General features: G+C 33.5%; 1 pseudogene; it reads left to right on the top strand.

Annotated features, from left to right (window-relative positions):
- Positions 1–4,746: 4,746 nt before the first annotated feature.
- LOC114892156 lies at positions 4,747–5,089 on the top strand (annotated as a pseudogene).
- Positions 5,090–9,048: the final 3,959 nt, after the last annotated feature.

Genomic DNA, 9,048 nt, shown 5'->3' with positions numbered 1-9,048 from the left:
AAGGACAAGGAAAACTTGACGTGGGAAAATACAGAATACAAGTTGAGGATTCTGACTGAACTAAGTCCTAATTCTCGCTCTGATAATTATCCGTTGTTGCTTCTCAATATTTATGAGCTAAGTCTTCATTTGAAAAATGGGGTTATTTTTAATATTTATCTAACAGGGTTGTAAGTAACAAAATAGAAAATACATGTGACTGCCCAGTGAAGATGCCAGATAACCCTATTTGGTGGGCATATTAAAGTAGGGTTTAATCATTGGAAAGAGTGAAGAATGGTCATGATAAACAGTCCTGCAATTCTGGAATGTTTACTTCCCTTTCAGCAACATATAAGCATGTTGCTTAATGAAAAAGCTTGGCTAACAAAGTAAGCAAATCATTTCTCCCTCTGTACCAGATGTTTCATGGATAATTAAATTGAGTGACCCTCACTCACTCCCACCTCCCATTCCACACCCACAGGAAGCTCAGAACACTGAAGCATCCTTGTTCAATGGGAGCACTGTAACTCCTGGACAACCCAGAAGTTCTGCCAGAAAAGTTTTCCTATTTAGACTATTATCTGGTCCAAAACTTTGAGAGAGTAAGGGGTATCTGTGAGGCAAGCGGTATCTGTGACACAGAGAAAATAACTAATACTTGCGAGTCAAGATAGGTGAGTTCTGGTCTAATGACTGACACTCTCTGACTTTCAGATCTTGAACGCATTGGCACCTCTTTAGAATTTGTATCCATGTCTAAAAGACAAGCGGGCTGGGAAAGATAAACTAAGGATCCTTCCAGGTTCAGAATCCTATTATTTTAATTCAAAGAAGTAAAACAACCCTCTCATTAGAAGCCTGGATCACTCCTACAAGTTTGAAAGCTACTGAAGCCCAGGGTATAGGATCTAGGATAATATCCTGAGGAATTCAGAATGTATAACATTGTCATTAGACATAGATAGTAAAGTTTTGTGTGCAGATAGAAATAATCCCTTTTCACAAAAGCAATGCAGCCATGAGTAAGGGTATCAGGGCCTTTAAATCTCAGAAGAGTTATATTCTAGGGTGGGGACAAGGCTGTGTTCATACAGAACCAAGAGATGCCAGATGATCTCTACTGGGTACTATGGAGAGTGGTTAAGACTATGGCATCTAGAGTGACTCAAACCTGAGTTTAAATCCAAGCCATGCTACACACATTTTTGGTTACTGTGAAGAAGTCATTTCCAGGCCTCACATTCTTTCCTTGAAAAAAAAAAAAAAACCCATCCCACTGTTTCCATTTTTTTTTTTTATCATGGACAATTAAATGAGTAATAATTATAAAATTCTTAGCACTTTGCCTGGCAATTTACCCACTGGACTCATACCTATTTGAGGGTAGGTACTATGGTTATCTTATTCAACAGTATACTCAGAAGATAGTCTTTATATGGTACATAATCAGTGCTTAAGAAGATTTCATATAAATGATGCCACATGCCCAAAGGTCTACTGAGCTGTCCAGCATGAAGAAAACTTCCTGACCCTCTTCTCCAATTACTCGATCTCTTATTGACCTGTAGATCAACAAGAAAGACAGTGGCACTGTTCATTTCCTACCTCTTTTCTTCAACAACTCACTTTATGTAGTTTAACCATATTTATTGCATATGCATGGCCACTGGGCCCCAAACGAGCGCAAACTGACATCGCTGTTCTTGATCATATTCAAAGTTTCCTGTCTTATGATCACGGAATTTTAAGATTTTGATTTGTTTTGCGGGGATGGGGGAGTGGTTAAGTAGATTCTTCATTTTATTTGGATACTGGTAGAATTTAGCACAGATCGTATCAACCAGATATGTACTAAAAACCTATAAGAAATTTGATAAGTCATTAGAATTAGGACATAGGCTCTCTAGATACTATCAGCTCTGTTCTTAGTACACTCAGTTTGTAGATATATTTTCTACCTGGCCAATCACTATGAGATTTTTATGCTGGTTTACAGAGCTGGAGTTTTACACAAGCCAATTTACACACATTTCTGCCTTGGGAGTCAAGACAGTTATAACCATAATACCAAAAGATTACTTTTTAAATAATCAACATCATCATTATAACTATTTGGCCAACAAAAAGGGACACTTTCAAAGTAAGAGGCTTTTATAGCCAGGATATTGTTAAATATGAATCCCAAAAAGATAATTTCATAGAAGAATGAACAATGTGTTCTACTAAAAAATAGCAATTTGTTGACAAATTCTGCACATAAATAATGGACATTATGCAAACTAATTTGGCTTTGCTGTTTCCAAAATCTTTTTGCAAAACTTTAGAATTTGTTTCATGTCATTGAAAATATTGACAGTCTATTTTTTCCAAAATAGAATTGAAATTGTTTATATTATTTTTAATTCCTATAATATTGTACTTGTACTGATAGCTAACATTAAGGCCAATTCCTTTAGTGAAAATACAGAAATACTTTCTTATAATCTTGACCTATGTATGCTGTTCAATGTAACAGCCATTAGCCACTTGTAACCACTGGGCACTTGACATGTGGCTAGCAAAAACCAAGGAACTGAATTTTGAATTTTATTTTTTTTTGTTTGGTTGGTTGGGTTTTTTTAGTAGTTGATTTACAATATTGTATTAGCTTCAGGTGCACAGCATACTGATTTAGTATTTTTACACGTTCTACTCAATTAAAAGTTATTATGAGATAGTGACTATAATTCCCTGTGCTATGCAATATATCCTCATCGTTTATCTATTTTACACATAGTAGTTTATATTTAATTTTCAAACTTTTTAATTTAATTTTAAAGGTTACTTTCCATTTAGTTATTACAAAATATTGGCTATTCCCTGTGCTGTATAATACATCCCTGTAGCCTATCTTATACACAATAGTTTGTACCTCTGACTCCCCCATCCCTGTATTGCCCCTCCCCACCCCCACTGGTAACCACTAGTCTGTTCTCTATATCTGTGGGTCTGCTTCTATTTTGTTATATTCACTACTTTGTTGTTTTTTTGATTCTACTTCTAAGTGATATCATATAGTATTTGTCTTTCTGTCTGACTTATTTCACTTAGCATAATGCCCTCAAGTCCATCCATGTTGCTGTAAATGGCAAAATCTCATTCTTTTTTATGGCTGAGAGGTATTCCACATCTTTTTTATCCGTTCCTCTGTCGATGGACACTTAGACTGCTTCCAGATCTTGGCAATTGTAAATAATGCTGCTATGAACATTGAGGTGCATGTATCTTTTCGAATTGGTGTTTTTGTTTTTTTCAGATATATGCCCAGGAGTGGGATTGCTGGGTCATATGGTAGTTCTATTTTTAGTTTTTTGAGGAACCTCCATACCATTTTCCACAGGGGCTACGCCAATGTACATTCCCACCAACAGTGCACCATTTCATTTTATTGCTGTCAATTTATAAACTAAAGCAATGTCAAATATTTTCAATTTAACCTAACTTTATGATTTCAGTAATACTACATTCCTCTTTAACTCTTATAAATTTAGCATCTGTATGGAGCTGTACTGAAAGAATAAACGCACCAGATTTCAAAGACTTAGTAAACAAACATAGAAAAATATCTTACTATTAATTTTATGTTGATTATTTGCTGAAATGGTAATGTTTGGATATGCTGGGTTAAATAAAATACAATATTAAAATTATATTACCCTATTTCTTTTTACATTTTATGTGACTACTAGAAAAATTTTAATTATGAAGGTAGTTAATATTATATTTCTACAGAACAGTACTGGTCTTGCAAGTTGAAAATATCTACCTTCTCAAATGCTGCTTCCTGTAATGGTAGTGATGCTTATATGTTACTAACTGTCACATCTAACATTTGTAAACACTGGACAAAATAGGTCTGGAAGGCAACAAAAAGCAGGGAAAGAAAAAAAAAAAAAAAGGAGGGAAGTTGGCCCTTGACAGAAGGAAACTTCTCTGGATAAGATTCACATTTATTAAACTTTGTACCTGCGGGCATTTTCTAATGTGCAGGGAATTGGATGGAGAAAATATAAGCAGAATTATCATAGTCATAATGAATTAAGAAGTCAGATGATGGAGTTTAGGGCTGCCAGAGCAGCTAGAAAGTGAAGGGGAAAACCTAGGAAAGGAGGAAATACTTAAATCTGCATAAAAATACCAATCAAATCCTTGGCTTACTTGTGAACAACTGCCTGGGAAATACCAAGGTCCACCGTATGAAACATTAGCTGTAACAATGTTTCACTCAGAATATGCAGCATAAAATAATAAATTAGTACACTCACAAAGAAACAAGAAAATTTAATCCTGAGTCAAGAGAAAAAGCAGTCAATTGTTACTGAGCCTGAAATATTCAAGATGTTGGAATTAGCAGGCAAGGACTTGAAAAATATCTATTAAATCTATGTTTCAGACTATAAAGGATAATATACCATAATGAATGAAAGTAAAACTAGGCAGAAAAATGAAAACTGAATGAAAGAATAAAATAAAAATTTTAAAACTGAAAAGTAAAATCTTTGAAATGAAAATTTCCTTGAAAAGTCTCTAGAAACAGACTGGAGATAGCAGAAAGGAGGGATATGTGAAATTGAAGATAGATTATCTTCTAAATATTATTTTCTGAAGATGGAATATCAATATGTTATCCAACGTGAAGAACGGAGAAAATAAAGATTAAAACTAAATGAATAGAACTTCTGAGACTCATGTGAAAATATCAAGTGATATAATATAATATGTAATGGCATCCATACCGATAACACAACTAAAACATCTGTGAACATTCCTAAAACCTGCTGGCTTTTTTGAAAGTCACATGGCAAACACCACCTCCACAAAATGACACAGTACAAGAAGGAGGGCAAGGATTCCGTACACGCCCAGGGCAAATGACATTATGACAGGAAGCAGAGTGGCTGTGGTGGGCTAAGATTTTCTAGAGAAAGTCTAGAACTCCAAAGGAGATTGTGCTGAGACTTGAATGCCCCGAGACTGCAGATCCAAGATAATGTGGACTATTAAGAGATGTAAGCATTGTGAGCTGGGAGGAGATGAGAGAAAGGGACAAGCGATCTACTTCTAGCTTCATCTTTTGTTTCGGTATGCAGACAATAATATAAATATATATTTTAATATTATAAAGCAATATAATATATATGGTAGAGAGAGAAGAGATAAAACAAGACAGAAAAAAAGAAAGAGGGGGAGTGGAAGTAGTCGAATATTCCTTAAACTTGGTGGGGGGGAAACAAATGTGCAGATCCAAGAAGCTCATCAAATCCCAGTTATGATAATTACAAAGAAAAACAAACTTAGGCATCATATAGTCCAATTTCTGAAAACCAAAAATAAGCAGAACATCTTGAAACCAGACAGAGGAAAAAAACTACATATAGGGAACATTATAGTCTCCTGTCAATAAAAATGACAACTGATACTGAAAACAAAAGAGGCTAGAAGACTACGGAATGATGATTAAATTGTTAAAAGAAAAACTCTTTTACCCAGAATCCTATGTCCAGTGAAAATAACCTTAAAATGAGGGCAAAACAAAGATATTTTCAGGTAAATAGGAAGTGCAAGAATTTATTGGCAGCAGACCAGCACTTTAAGAAATGCTAAAACATGTTATTCAAACTTAAAGGAAATGATGATAGATTGGGATTCTATAAGCTAATGCAGAGCATAGAGAGTCATAAATATATGGGTCAATACCTAGAGGGCATTATGCTAAGTAAAATAAGTCAGACAGAGAAAGACAAATACTGTATGATATCATTTACACGTGAAATCTAAAAATTACCACAAACTAGTGAATATAACAAAAAAGAAACAGACTCACAGAAAACAAACTAGTGGTTACCAGTGGAGAGAAGGAAGAGGGGAGGGGCAACATAGGGGTAGGGGATTAAGAGGTATTAACTATTATGTTTAAAATAAGCTACATGGCTATATTGTACAACACAGGGGATACAGCCAATATTTTATAGTAACTATAAATGGAGTACAACCTTTAAAATTGTGAATTTCTATATTGTACCCTGTAACTTATATAATATTGTACATGAACTCTACCTCAATAAAAGAAAAATAAATAAAGATACTAGGGAACGAGGGGAAAAAATGCATATTATAATCTCTAGGACAATCAACAAAACAAAATATAGTTAAAAAGCCAATAAAATGGACTACTAAAACTATCAGATAAACCTAAAATATGGCATGAAAGAAGATATAGGGAAACCATAAATAAATAAACAAGCCAGCCAATCTGAATAAAAACAAATAGAAAAATGATAGACTTAAAGCTAAAAGATTATTAACTACCTTATACAAAAATGTATTGAATACTTCAATTAAAAGTGAAAGATGACTGGACTGCAAATAAAAAGCCAGAACTATATGCTTTCTAAAAATGATGGCATTTAAATTTAAGGTAAAGATAACCTAAAAGTAAAAGAATGAAAGATGATTTATCATATATATAATAAACATAACAATACTGGAGCGACTTATATTAATAGTAAATAGAATTTAAGGCAAAGATTATTATAAGAGATAATAAAGAAGATTTCTTAATGACAAAACTGTTAGTTTTTCAGGAATACAACAATCAGAAACGTATGTGCCTATTAAGAGGTCTTTGAAAAACACCAAGCAAAATTGAAAGACCTAAAGGGAGAAACAGACAAATCCAAAATACTCGTTAGCATCTTTAACATTCCTCTCTGAATAACTTACAGACGATCCAGAAAAAAAAAAAAAATCAGTAAGAACATAGAAAATAGGAGCATTATTAGCCACCTTGACCTAGATAACATTTACAGAGCACTACACTCAACAAATAGCAATTATAAGAATACACATTCTTTTCAAGTTTACATAGAATGCTCAAAAAAATACAGACTATATGCTGAGCCATTAAAAAAATTCTTGGGAACATATGTGTATGTATAACTGATTCACTTTGTTATAAAGCAGAAACTAACACACCACTGTAAAGCAATTATACTCCAATAAAGATGTTAAAAAAAACTGTCAAAATGTTTGAAAAGATTGTTATATTAGGGTCTGGATTCTTTGCCCACAGTGGAATCAAATCAGAAATCAATAAAAAAAATCTAAAAAACCCTATATATTTGGAAATTAAACAGTATACATAGAAGTAATGCATGGATCAAAGAAGTTACAGGGATATTAAAAAGTATCTCAAACTGAGTGACAGTGAAAACACAACACATAGAAACATGTTGAATGTAGTTAAAACAGCAGTTGGTGAGAAATGTATAGCCTTAAATGCTTATTTTAGAAAGGGAGATATATTTTTAATCAACAATCTGCTTCCATCCAAAGAAGCTAAGCAAATTAAATCCATCATAAGTAGAAGGAAATTCTATAGATAAGAGTGGAAATAAGTGAGATAAAAAAACAAATAGTAGATAAAATTAAAGCCCAAAGCCATTGCTTTGAAAAGATTAATAAAAATGATCAGCTCCTCACAAAAACGATATGAAAAAAATAAGAGCAAGAAAGCACAATTATCACCGTCAGGAATGAAAGAGGCAACAGCACTACAAATCCAACTGCTGTTAGAAAGGATAATAAGAATACAGTGTTAAGTGAAAAAAAACATCCAAGTGCAAAAAAAGAAGCTACAGGCTACCTCTAGTTAAGAAAGAAGGGGAAATAAAACTTGTAGAAATCTCCTCATTTGCACAAGAAGAAACATCGAAAGGATAAACTAGAAAGAGATGGGTTACCTATGGTGTACGTTTAGGGTGAAAAGGATGGCAAAATGGGAACGGGACAAAAGGAATGGCAGAGGTTGGAGGAGTGACACTTTCAAGTATAAATTCTGTATAGTCCGAGCTATTAAAACATATTTTTTAATATAAATAAAAATATAAATAAAATCAACAAGGATGGGGGAGAAGAAAATGAAATAGAAACAGAAGAACATAACTAATTCAAATGAATAACATAATCATAATGAAGCAGAAAAATGAACCATTCCAAGTTAACTTTTGAATACCTTACTTTTGCTCTATACCCTCAAGCTGAAAACAAGAACAGTAAACGGAGGTTAAACTCTAGGCAATAGATGCGTTTTTCAGTTTTAGCAAAACTAAATTGACCAAATTTAGCATTAAAAAATACAAATATTTTAAATACTCTAGGATTGATGAAATAAGTATAGTTTGGATAATGAGACTCAAGTTTCTCAATGTCAAAGAAGAGAATTACAAATGTGGAAAGGGGCATGGCTAGAGAGAATCCTATAACATTGGAAGTATCAGTATGAAGTCATAGTTCTAGATATAGATGTGTATATGTCTATGTACATACATACACATATCTATGTAGTTCTTATCTCAGTCTACTTAGGGCAGTTACAAGCAATGACACCCAGTAACATGTCACGCCCAGATCATGGTTTCTAAATATGATTCTCAACAGTTCCTTGGAAAAAGACTGACTCCAGGGCTAGGGCAGACCAAGTGACATATGAATCTGGAGACTTCCAGTAAGAAAGTGCTCAAAAAATGATTAGTATACATCAAAGGACACAGACACAGTTGAAAGTGAGTCCACGTGGCCAAGTATAGGAATATTTTAGCAAAAATAATAAATTATATCAACAGATTTTATCCAATAAATACGAATCCAAGAGACCATTACATAAATGAGAAAATTAAATGGGAGATATGCAAAAACCCTTCCTACAGGACAATGCCAACTAAAATGTAGAAGGGAATGGTGAGATTAAAAAGTCACCATTTGTTAATTACCATAGTAATAATTGTTTCTGGCTAGAACCATTGATTGATGCTAAAACTAATAGGTGAGACAAAAGACCTGTATTCAGAAAACTATAAGACAATGATGAAAGAAACTAAAGATGATACAAACAGATGGAGAGATATACCATGTTCTCGAATTGGAAGAATCAATATTGTGAAAATGACTATACTACCCAAAGCAATCTACAGATTCAATGCAATCCGTATCAAACTACCAATGGCATTTTTCACAGAAGTAGGA

Source organism: Monodon monoceros, unplaced genomic scaffold, assembly GCF_005190385.1.
Source record: "Monodon monoceros isolate NGI ecotype Baffin Bay Population unplaced genomic scaffold, NGI_Narwhal_1 Super_Scaffold_12, whole genome shotgun sequence".
NCBI classification, from domain to species: domain Eukaryota; kingdom Metazoa; phylum Chordata; class Mammalia; order Artiodactyla; family Monodontidae; genus Monodon; species Monodon monoceros.
The sequence above is the reverse complement of the archived record's forward strand: the minus strand, read 5'-3'. Positions and strand labels throughout refer to the sequence as shown.